The sequence below is a fragment of the Harpia harpyja genome, chromosome 7, assembly GCF_026419915.1.
Source record: "Harpia harpyja isolate bHarHar1 chromosome 7, bHarHar1 primary haplotype, whole genome shotgun sequence".
NCBI lineage: Eukaryota > Metazoa > Chordata > Aves > Accipitriformes > Accipitridae > Harpia > Harpia harpyja.
The window spans coordinates 4,278,739-4,291,380 of NC_068946.1; the positions used below are offsets into that span (position 1 = coordinate 4,278,739).

Genomic DNA, 12,642 nt, shown 5'->3' on the forward strand with positions numbered 1-12,642 from the left:
CAGTAGTAACCCTCATTTTCAGGAACATCGCTTGTCCCCTCTAAGTTTGTTTCCATCCCCACCTTCTAAGCCCATCGATTTAAACGTGTTTTCATGGCACGATGGGGTCCCAAATCTGCAGGTAGCCAGAAAACAGCAGGATCCTGATGTTACCGATGATATTGCACACTGCAACAGCCTAAATCATGCACAGCAAAACAAGGGAGAAACAGAGAGCCCCAGAACCAGAACACTAAATAGGTGCAAATGACAACAACAAAAACCCCCATCGGGAACATCTCAGCACTCACTGCTGACTATCAGCCAGACAACACAAGCATGCTGGGTTAGATACCACAGTTGATTTGATCCACGGAGAAGCCTGCACTCTTTCCTTACAAGGACAGCTAAGGGACGTCCTGGAGAACGTAACAAGTGCAGCCAAGACTCAGAAGCCAACATGCATTAACTGTGAAACTTCGTGGGTTGCCTTGTCAACAGATGATTTTCCAAAACCAAACTCACAATTTGGAAATGTTCAGGAGCTAAGCCTGGAGTTATCCGCAGCCATGCCAGCTTCCCAATACAGGCTCCCACGGATCAGATGTTTCCCATTCAACAAAAAGGGGCACATCCTTTACCATCGCAGCTTGATACCTCCTATCCCAATGCATCACCTGGGCCGGAACTACTTTTGAAGTCTAGGAAACCAGAGCACAAGATGAAACAAGGTCCCCAACCCGCACGATGAAAGAGAAGGTTAACAGTTAAACAGCTGAGCATTTTAACAGTTGTTATCGAGCACAGCCTATTTATCTGCAAGTAATCTATGGCAGTATAGAAGTCCTGTAACCGTTATAGTATTCATTCTAGATGCCTATGGAAATAAGAGCTGTCCTCACAGCCAGGTCCTTGTCCCACCAGGACATGGGCATCTCCTAGTGTGAAATGCAACTCAACCCCTCTTTTCTATTCCACCCGGACCACTCTGCCTCCTCACAGGACCACACAATAGCTACTAGATAGTTAAGAGCAGGTTGGAGCTTGGAGTACACGGTGCTTCTCGTGTGCTTTTCTCAGGCTGGACTCTCAAGGGCTGCTGAAAAAGGACAGACACGGAGCCCCAGGGGAAGCACGGCCAGACGGGTGGGATGCAAGGGACGGAGGTGGGTGACTTCCCAGGGAAAGGGAGCGTGCTGGGCCACGTAGCAGAGGAAATGGAAGAGGAGGAAGATAAGGATGCAGCTGGAACAGAGAGCCTCACCCACTGCCCCGGTACCCGGGCTGAGGGGTGCTGAGGCTTCCCCCATGCTTTGGATGCCACGTTAGCAGCAGCTCCCACAACGGGCTGTGGGACGTGGGTGATGTGACACTGTGAAGAGTCCTGACAGCTCACTGTGACTATTAGGGGAAAAACAAAGTGAGCATTGAGGGCTGGAGACGGCCCCATGCCAAGGAAGTGACGTGCAGCCTTCTCCATTGGCAACCGGGAGCCCTCTCAGCTATAACCTGTTGGGAGATGGAGGGAAGAAAGGGAGAGGGGAAAAACAGCTTAAAAATATCCCAGAGCAGCGCAGTTATTTTGGGATTTTAATTTATAAAAAGAGGAAGAAAAACAGAAATGAAAGCCAAGACCCCATGGCCAGCTCTGGTGCAGATGAAATATTAGCGACTGGCTGCAGGACCACAGCACTCCCTCCCTTCCTTTGCTCCGATGCCTCTAAATTAAAATTATGTGGATTGCGCTGTCTCCGTCACAACCTTTTGTCCTTCGATTTCAGGGGATTCAACTCGATCGCAGTCCCACGCCAAAGGAAAGGATGCGAATGCCAGCGTGGGAGACGGGCAGTCACTGCGGGGAACAGAGCGCGGGCAGTCATTAGGTGTTGCGTATTTTGGGGGCCGTTCCCATCGAGCAGGGGAAGTCTCAGGTCCCCTGCCTTTGCCGTGTGGGCGTAAGGCAGCTCACCCAGCTCAGCCTGGTCACCTCAGGCGCTGTGGCAGAAAGCCAGCAGCTGCCTGGCAGCGGCCGCCGCACAACGCTGGGTCACGCATCGTTTACTGCGCACACAGCACTTCTCACCCAACTGGCTCGCAGCAGGCGGGGAGGGGGGGTCCCTCAGCCGCTGGCACCCCAGGGATCCCCCCCCCGCTCCCCGACAGGGCACCGCATCCCTCCGCCGCACCCCAGACCGCGTTGCTTAACGCGTGCAGGACAAGTGACATGCCCGAGGCCGCTGCGTGAGAAAGGCAGCGGCAGAGGTCTATAGCACACGCAGGGCAGAGGTCAAGCAAGAGCTCGTTTCCCACGTGCATTCCCAAAGCAGCACCTTTTCTTTAAGGTACCCCTGCAGGTAGGTCCAACTGGGGTGGGGAGACCCTCGGGTCCAGCTGGGGCTTTGTGCTGGGTAATGAAGTGTCACTGCCTGCCTGCCGCTCGATAGCAACTGAAGCTTTCATATGCAGATGCCAAAACCTGATGTTCACTGGGACTGGAACAGCAGCTGCTTTTCAGAGTCAGGGGAAAACCAGAAGGAACGAGATGGCGACAAAGAGAAGATGAAGTTGCCTGGCCAAGACCCCCGCAGAGCTGCCAACTTCAGTGCTGCAGCCCTCAGGAAATGGGAATTGCAGCTTTTTAGCACGAGGATGAGAGACAAGAGTGCTGCTCCAGGCCCAAATCCCACCTGGCTGCTTGGGCTGCAGAACAGCAGGGAAGAACACATGGGATGAGGGCTGGGTGAAAAAAAGGGTGGGTGTCCCCCTTGAGTGCTGCTAGCTCTAGTTTAGGGGTGGGGAACAGAATCCCAGAAGGGTCAAGGGACTTGAGACAGACCCACTCAGGCTGGCGTTGCCACAGCAAGACTGACCGCTTGACCCCGTGGAGCCAGAAGTCGCCTGTGACTCATGGAGGTCTCGGAGCCAAAGGCGGCCCGGACCGCTCTTCTGCTCAGCAACAACAGCCACCCACCCACGCAGCGCTGCTCCAGCGCCAGCATCTCCGGATGGTGTCCCGGACACCCCGGCACCTTCCCACACACGCTGACCTGCCGAGCTTCCACCCTGCAGCTCCTGCTCCTTCTTCCTAAGGCTCCGGAGATCACGCCACTCCGGCAGGGTACGCACGTTCTCCCTCTCGTTTTTAGAACAAAAGCGTAATTGAGATGAGTAACCCCAGAGCCTGACCTGCCTTTCAACTCCAGCAAATTTCACTGGGCTTTGATTTTTCCCTTCGTTGTGCTATGGCTCAATGAAGCAGCTGTTAACATCAAGAAGGGGAAAAAAAGTTTATTTTACTATATATTAAATTAAAACAAAAAAGAAAGGAGAGAGGGAGGCTCTGTTCCAAGGTCAGGCACCTGACTGCGGAAAGTTTTCCTGGACAGAAACACACTCGGAGCAGGGGAATGCACCCGAGCTTTGCAGAGAAGCAATGCAGAAGAGGAAGCTGGTGCTCGTGCCATGCCTGGGGAGTCCAGGCCAGGCATGCAGCCATGGCTGGAACAAAGCAGACCTACCCTTCTGGAGCACCCAGTACATACTTTTTGACTTACTCCTGCCAGGGGCTGAGCCGTTGCGTCATGAAAAGTGGTACTTCTGAGAAACCACATGCGACTTGGACAAGTCACCCAACACAGCTGTTGCGAGGTCAGAACTATCTCCTGCCTGACAGCTCAGTTCCCGAGACGCTTGACCAACGCATATCCCCGACCATTTCTCTGCTGCTCGGGTCAGAAGAACTCACCGAGGCAAGCTATCCTGTGGGAAAACCCTGCCTGGAGATCCCAACCTGAAGAAGAGGTCCTGTAAGATGGTCTTGCAGAAAGACAACTGCTGACTGAACATGGGCTCAACCCCAGGGCTCTAGGCAGGGCAGGGGCTTTCCTCCGCAAGTCTTCCTTTGGAGCGGGAACCAGTGGAGAGCACTGGGGGGGTGAATATTGTTCACCTGCACCCCCCCCCTCAGTCAGATGGCAGCGTGCCCATGGGAAAAAGCTGGACCGCTTGCAGAGCCAGAAGAGATGGGCTCTGAGGGGCCAAGAGGGATCCCTGATGGATCCCAGAACCCCAACCGCACAGTGTTTTCTTTGCCCTCACACTAACGTCGCCGATAAGCCTGCCAGTCGGATCCAGGTTGGACTGTCTCATTCCCAAGGAAACAAGCCAAGGGTTCCCACGCCACCTTCCTGCTGCTCGGTGCACAAAAGCAACACAGACTTCCTGAAATCCCTCTCTCCGTGACCCTCCCTACTGTTTCTCTGCATCCTGCTCCAAGGCCACATTCTGCACTGAGATAACAAGGCACTTGCTGCCAAAACCAGCAGCCGAGGGGCCCGGGATCCACGCAAATCTGCATTCAAACAAAGACCTGATCTGAACGGTCAGAAACTAAAGATGAAGCCCCGTGGCTCGGGCTTACCTAATCCACCTAAGGCCAGCGTGGGATCTCTGGAAGAGCTGGGGGCCTGGGTGCCAAGGTCCCACCGAAAGCCGGGGGTACTCGGGCACCCACCTCCCAGCCGCAATGGGCAGAGCGGTGCTGGGAGGGAGCCAGCAGTTGGGCAGGCTGACAGCTCAGCCCTGCAGGAACGGGCAAGCTCTGCGGCACCTTCCGCGGCCGGTGACGGAGACGAGGAGCTGGAGCAAGCCAGAATAGCCAGAGACAGTTTCCATCAATTTGACATTCAATCCCTGCGCAAAGAAATGAAACCCAAGCGATCGCACACCAAAAAAAGAAAATGCCTCCATTTTCCTTGCAGTTGGTGCTTAATTCAGGAATTTTCTTAAGTCCGGGGCATCCAGCCGTCCCTGCTCTTGTAAATTACACACTAATTAAGCGCATTACACTTGCTCTCAAAAACGTATCAATCAATTGGCATGCGATCAGCATCCAATAATTGCTGCCGCCGAAGAATTTCAACCTCCCTGGAGAGGTGCAATTTTGTGTGTTAATTGTTTAGGTTTGGCAAGCAAGATGGGAGCTAATGAGCAGCCCAGCTGCCACCTTGGGAGAAGGGTGCTGCTGAAGGGAGAAGAGGAGGCAGGGATTTTCCCACCTTCCTCCATTCCCAAGCTCTGAGGAACAGTCCCCAAAACACAGCCAGAATTGAAACCAGATGTGTAGGAAGTGTCTCATTAGCAGTAATTGCTTTGCAAGGATTTGAGGTTTCCCCTCTGTGCCACCACCAAACACACTTTTAAGAAGCTGCCGTGGGTTGGGTACCAGGATGCACTGGTGGGGGGGGAGGAAAAAACCCACAGGGCAGAGTCTCTACTACACTAACATTTTTATTGAAGCCAGAGAAAGTTTACTCAGACTGGGCTGGCTGCAGGCATCAGCCCGCTGAGTGGCAGAGGATCACCGCTCCAGCAGATTAAGCTGAAAAAACTCAGCATCTCAAACCCTCTTTCTGGAGCGTGGCTCATCACGGCCAAATGATTCGTGAAATAGCCTCGTGATTAGCTCCCTTGCACCCTCCCTGCTTTCATAAGGGGCAAAACAGGCACAAGACACTCCAGGAACTCTTCTCCTTCCCTGCAACTCAAGGCTGATTAGAGGATCTGGCAGGGACTCTAGGCTTCCCTTACCCAACCATCCCTGCTTGTAATTTTACCTGTGGAGTGATTTTCCTTGGATTACAGGGCTGAACCCAGAACAAATCAAAGCCAGAGACACGATTAAGAACAGGTCAATCAGGTCCTTGCGCAGAATCGCAGAGCTGTTTCTGTTCCCCAGAATAGGGAGACCCAAAACAAGGCAGGATAGCCATGAGCAGCCTCAGGGACCGAGACCCCCTCTGCTCAGCCCTCGGCCCCTCTGAGTCCCTGTGGCATCAAGAGCCATTATTTTCTCCGTGCTGCACAAGTTTCCCACACCAGGTGACAATTTACCACCTAGTCATTTGACTAAATCATCCCTTTGTTCTTGTGCCGAATTTTGACTTCTTCAAATAAAAGCGCAGGCAGAATCTCTGATTTATAGCCGACCATCTTCATAATTCCACCTTCCTGCACCCCACACAGCACTAGCTTTGATCATACCTCAGAAACACAGAGGGAAGCAGACAGCGGTTAAGCAGCCAGCACACCCAGCCGGTCTCATCCCCTCCCAGGGAGGCTGAGCTGGCACACAGACCCACAGCCCCTGCTTCGGGGACCCGTGGTTTATTATCCCGAGGCAGAAAACCTTGGGAAGCAGCACCTCGTGCTCTAAGCTCCCAGTAGAATCACCTCCCCATGCATCCCTCAGTGAGGGGAAGAAGCTATGAGGGTACAAAGCTGAATGGGAGAGGGTGTTACCTGCTGCCTGCTTTGTCACCTTGCTAGAGATGGGTGAGTCCGTGCCTTAAGCGATTTCCCTGTCCCAAGTGCCAATCCCTACAACCGGGGTAGCGTGAGGGACCCCAGTCCCAGCTGGGGTACACTCCCAGGAGGAGAAGGGACCTCTCTGCCCCCCCCATTTCCTTCTCCAGCCCGTGCAAGACAAAGGACCCAGTCTTTGCTAGACATAAACTAACTGTAACAGCTGCCCCCAGGGACAGGGTGGAAGAGCGATTCGAATGTCAGAGGAGTAGGCACCCGCATTATTTTTGGTGAGAAGAGCATAATTGAGAGCCTGCAAATCTCCCGTATTCCTTGGGCTCCTTTCTCAAGTCCCTTTAGCACGCTGCATCCCCTCTCCCCCCGCAATGCGAGCAGAGCTCAGATCACAGTCTCCAGGGCTAAGACAATAGCTGCTTATGTTCTAAACTAGCACTGCTTTCTGGGAAGAGAGCCAGGCCTGGCAGCTCTCAGCAGCGGGGAATAAAAGATGTGTTTGTGCTACGGAGCCCCTCTGCACCAGTGGGGCACCCTCAAAGGGAGGCAAGGCATCAGCCTGCTGGGGATCCGAAAAAGAAATGCAGACAGATGCCCTGGGCTTAGTGAGAGGGGAATGAGAAAGACCACAGGACCAAGAGAGAAGCGAGCGCCTTGTTCAAGGAAGCGAGCTGTGCAACCAGCGCAAGAGAGGCCCACGGGCAGAGGCAGATGCACAGCATCCCCCCTCCAAGAGCTGACAGAGCCAAGGCTGCAGCGCGTCAGGCTGCTGAAATCGGTGGGAATTGAGGATGCTCTCAACGCCGGGGCCATCCGAAGCGAGAGACGGGGTCACGGCAGAGCACGGGCGCAGACCCCACGCCAAAAGCAAGCTGCGTGTCAGCAGGACCCGCCTGAGCACGACCGACAGCTCCTTCCACCCCGCAGCAGGGAGCAGGCTCAGGAGGCAGGCAGGCAGCCCTGCGTTTTGCCGGTCGTTTCTTCGTGCTCGCTGCTGCCAAGCCTGAGCGCGCGGTCCCGGGGGAATCTCCTTCTCCGCAGCGTGGCACTCTGAACGCCTGTACCGCGGGCTGGGTAATGAGAGGTGCTTTTTGCTCCCTCTAGAAGTCCCTGGAGAGGCAGAAGGTTCCATCCTGCAGGGCCCACGGATGTCTTAGTGGGACCTAAGCCCTGGCAGCAGCAGACCAGACCCACCCGAGAGCCTGAACACAGCTCCGATGCTTTCGCACCCTCTGCACAGCTGGCCGGGAGGCGATGGAACCACACACTTGTCCTCTTCGCCATCCCGGCTGCTTCCACGGGCTCAGCCTCAGCTGCTGGCATGGATGCTCAGCCTCAGCTGCTGGGATGGATGCTCAGCCTCAGCTGCAGCGGGGTGGAAAGCCCACCACAGCAGAGGTACCCCCGCTTGGCTGCCGCCCTTTGTGGAAGGGCCCAGGCTCAACCGGGACAGAGCCACGGGCAGGCATCACGCTCGGTACAAGCCGTGCCTTGGCTCATGCCGTCCCTTCCTAGGTCAGAAAGTGGGAACGCATTTCTCGGGCCAGCACTGCATCCCCTGCCTCCAGCCAGGGACATCCAGTCCACACGCTAACAGAAGCGTCGCAGGGAACTGGTGAGGCTAAAAGCACACGGGGTCCTTCCCACGCAGGCAATTTTCTGGGCTGAGCAGCAAGTGCAGCAGCCAGCCTGCAATCCCATTAGCTGCCCAGTATGGATACTGCCCCCGTGTCCTTGACAACAGTCTTTTGCCCCACTGGGCTCTTTTGGTACCTCTACCATGCCCCAGGCAGTACATAACTCATTTCCTAATATCCTTCCTCCTCAGCACTGCTGTCAGAAGCAATAACCAACACCAGTGTCTTTAAAACGTCCATGTTTCGCTGCAGTGGAACAAAATGCAAATCAATTAATCTAAAAAAAAAAGAAAAAAAAAATCAAACTGGCCTCTTCTTTTCCTCTCTTTTTATGAAGCTTTAAGGTTGCTTTTCGACTGTCCTGAATAATTGACGTTAACATGAAAATTTAAAGTCTTTCAAGGTTTCATTAAAATTCATTCTCTTTCCCTTTGGAGAATTGTCACTGCCAGAGTCCCATGTAGGGCAGACAGCACAAGCAGCTGCCTCCGTTCACAGCATTTAACTCCGTTCTCTCTGGCTAAAGAAAATTCCCTTTTAATTGTTTAATGCAGACCCTGAAATAACATCCTTCACTACTCCCCATCGTCAGCCTACTAATCCCACTCCCACCTGATTCCGGCACAAAGCCTGCATTTACCCTACCTCCTTCAACCCATTTAAGCTCCACCATTTCCCCACCACTCCTCCCGTCCCAGCAGCCCACAGCAGGAGCACAGCACGATAACGGGCTCCTGCACCGAGCCAGCAAGGCAGCTCACTTGACCCCTTCCTCACACTAGTTAAGCGGTGTCTTCCCTCCCCAGCTATTTCTGCTTCGCATCGCATCTTCACCGACGGGCACGGCACTTCATAGATGAACAAAGCCTTGCGTCTCCCGGTAGGAGGGATCCAGATAAACCCTCCAGCGTAAGCCAGCCTCTAGCAGAGGGCAGTAGGCAGGCATACGCCTCAAGGACAGCACTACTACCACAGTCCCTTCCAGGGTGCCCGATGCCGGTGGCCAAGGTCCTTCTCAACGTGCCGCGCTCCGGGAAGCCGTGGTTCTGGCAAGAAGACGTGACCGCAGCACTGCGGGAGCACCCGAGCAAAAAGGTGGCCCCCGGAGCAGCAGGCAGGGGAGCACGGCTTGGTACGGCCGTGGGGGAGAGGGGGATTCGGGGATCCTGCAGCCGGCAAGCACCCCGTTCCCGGAGCGACAGCGAAGGGCTTGGCTCACTCCCGCTCCTAGCCTCAGCCCACAGCTGCCCGGCTCCTTCCTAACAGCGAACTGCCACATCCAATTAAGTTTCTCCTGAAGAGAGCGACCCTAGCCCAGGAAACCCAAGACAAATGGCAATATTTTTTAGAAATCAGTATTTCAAATTGCAAGACTCCACGTTGTCTTTAAAAGGCCAAAACGTGCTTCCCCAGAGCATCTGCGATGCAGGAGGGGTGGCCCTTGGTTGGGCCATCAGATAACCTAACACACACGAGGAAAACAGCAGAGACCAGAAGAAAATTACAGGCTAGAGCTGGCGTTAGTGCTCTTAAAATGCTGCCAAGGCTATCAAACCCTATTGGGCTTTTCTGCAAGAGCTGTTTAGCAGCACCCTCGGCAGCTGCCAGCCGTTCCCAGGCCACTGCTCTCCCAGCACAGCTGGGCTCCAGAGGCTGCACGGAGAGGGTCAGGTTTCCTATTAAATCACAGCACCAGACTGGGGGCACTGTTACCAATTAAGTGTTATAACCTTTGGCAAAGCTCTCCCAATTTACCCCACTTGACCAACTGACCCCGAAGATTTTGAACAGCCTCTATAAAGCCTATTGATCTTTACCAAAGTCAAACCCGCGTGGGTTTTGTTTCCAGAAGGGAAGCTATCAGGGAGTGAGAATGTTGTACTTGCACTGACCATTAACCTCACACTTTCCTTTTAAGCATTAGCTGACCCTTTTCTCCTCTTGGTAAAGGAACAAGCTGGCACTTCAGAACAGACAGATGCTCCAAAAAGCTCCCAGCAGCAATACTAGCACTGAGCGTTCACTTCTCCGCACGCTCATTCTCGTGTAACCCTTACAGGGAAAACAACTGCCCTTCCAGCTGCAAGGAGAGCCAGGGCAGAGGCTGCCTTCCCTCTCAGGGCTCTCTTCTCACAGCAGGGCTAGCACATTCCCTCTTCCAAGAGGATGTAACGAGGACCAAACTACAGCTGTTGTGCCCAGCGATTAGTGCCAAGGCTGAGGACTATGGCATGAGTCCAGGCTCAGGAGACCAGGCAAAAGACAGAACCACAAGGCAAGGATGGAGGGCTCCGGTTCCCAGGGCATCTCCTCCGTGATCCACCAAGACAGGCCACATCTAGCACACAAGCATTTGGGAGGAGAGCACCCACAGGACGTCTCCCACCACCATGAGATTTTCTGGACCAGGAGTAGCAAACCATGAGAGATTTATAGTCCTTTCCAGGTACACTGTGTTCTTAAGGCTACAGCAAAATCCAAGAGACAGATGCCAGGATGCAGAACAGTCTCTAGCTGCAAAATGCTGTGAGCAAACAGGGCTATTATAAAGGATCATTAGCCCAAAAGGAAACAGGCCGGAAGACAGCATGGCACAAAAGCCCACAGCCAGGTAAAGCAGGATTAGAGAAGCAGCAGCCAGTCACTCCAAGCAAACAGGTTTTGGGCCAACAACAGAGGCCAGCAGTGCTGGCAGTGAGGTTCAGTGAAGGACTTGTAGCTGCCCACTCCAGAGCCTTAGGGGTAAAACAAGGCAAAAACCAAAATAAGCTTCATTAAAAACTGCCTCCCCCCTACTTCTCTAAGCCAACGTACTGCCAGTGGTACAAAGCAAAAGCCTGACAGGATCCGACAGCACTAGCTCCCTTCTGCTTCGGAGTCCTGCAACTCTCAGCATTTCCTCTTGCCTGCCCCTAACATGCTCTCCTGCAGAACTTCTGCAGAACTCAAAAGGCTCTGCATCACTTCGGCCCGCAGGAGGGCCAGGAAGACAAGCTGGGCTCTTTTCTGTGATCGCACAGCATTAATGGTCCTAGCAGGAAGCCGAGAAGGCCAAGATTTTTATTTATTTTTATTTTTTAATAGAAGATTTAAAACCGAACAGAGAAGAAAGGTTCAATCCATCTACAAGGGGTGTCTGGTGTGGGTCCCAGTCATGCAGTGGGAACGTGGGAGCATCAAGAGAAGCCAGACCTGTCACCTTTCCTGGGATGGAAAGCATCGCTACTGACTGTGGCTGCTGGTGCAGAGACGCAGGAGAAAGACAGCCCCCAGTTTAAAGCATTCCGGGTACCCTTATCTCCATCTTCCTGATCCCTCCCCAGCCACTGATGCCTAACCAAGCAGTTGATACTGAGGCACAGCCCATCCCGCTTCTGCAAAACGGAAGGTTTATTCCCACGCCTCTAACAACAAGGAGAAAGGGGCAGAGGCAGTTTCTTTTGTGGCAGTGGGCAAATGGGACGTGCTCTTTCTGCCCCCCTCTCCCCGTGTGCTCTGCTCACCCTTGCCACCCGTGTAAGATAGCCCCCTCCACGCTGAGAAGCCGTCCAGGCACCCACACGTGCTCGCTGCTGGCTGGGCTAGCGACTGCCCAGGAACAGCCTGATCCAAGTAATCAGCCTCCCACGCACACATACTCCGCTCCCTTGAAGCTGCAAGTTCCCATCACACAAGGCGTCCTTGTGTGTCAAGACCAAATGCGTCCCAGCCTCCCTGCCCCACTTTCAGGCCAAGAAAGGAGATAAATGCTGTTCTTACCTAGTAATGAATAATCCAGAATCCACGCGGGAGAGGACAGCACATGCAAAAAAAAAAAAACAGAGCAAAAACAGTCGGTCAGACCAGAGTAAACTCTGCCCCCAGACTTGCCAAGCAGAACCGCTCTGCCCCGCTCCTCCCTGGGCAGCGCAAGCTGGTTCCACTGGCCGTGGAGAAAAGCTTGCCGGAGTCAGGGCGAGGAAGGAGTCACTGTGCTCAGCCAGCCCCTGCGTCCGACTCCTCACCCCACTCTGGCTCACCCCCAGAAGCCCGCAGCCCCCCCCAGAGCAGCCCTGCAAAGCATCACCCCTCACCAAGCCAGAGAAACGGTGCGGATCAAAGCCCCATGAAGAACAGCCTGGATAAAAGCAAGGGAGAAACCCTGACCCCTGCAGATCTGCAGGGACAACAGCAGAAGGCAGATAAGCCTTATCAGTGGCACAGAGGACAGCAGAGTCCCCGGTTCCTGCCACGCTGCTGACAAGCCTGGCCCCTACAGAACAAAGCTGTGGAGCACCCTGAGTCCTCCCCGCACCTCCTTTTCCGTGTGCTGCAACAAAAGTTAACCCAATAAAGGGGAAAGCAGGCAGAATAAGTGGCAAAAGAGCACTTGCCTTTCCCCAGGAAGGGGAGATGCCCGAGCAGTGCTTGAGCCAACCAGACAAGGAAGGTGCCGCCCGCTAAAACCCACGCAAAGAATGTACTTGGTGGCAGGGAAGAGGCACGGTGGTGAGAAGCACAGCTGGGTAACGTCAGTTAGCGCAGTATGAAATGGGTGACACACCTCAAGGGAAAAGGATCCATCTGCCAAAGAAACATCCAAGTGGCATCTACCAGGAGCCCTGCCAGGATGGAGGGGTACTGCCAAGGGTACAGCCCAGGACACAGAGTAGTTGAAGGATGCACACACAGCGAGGATGGGGAGGAAGAAAGCAGCGACCAAGTTTAT

At 54.1% G+C, this 12,642-nt stretch overlaps 1 protein-coding gene across 4 annotated transcripts in view; it reads right to left on the minus strand.

Moving 5' to 3' along the window:
- AGRN (agrin) overlaps positions 1-12,642 on the minus strand; it is a 127,162-nt gene that overhangs the window by 79,743 nt on the left and 34,777 nt on the right. The window lies entirely within an intron of this gene.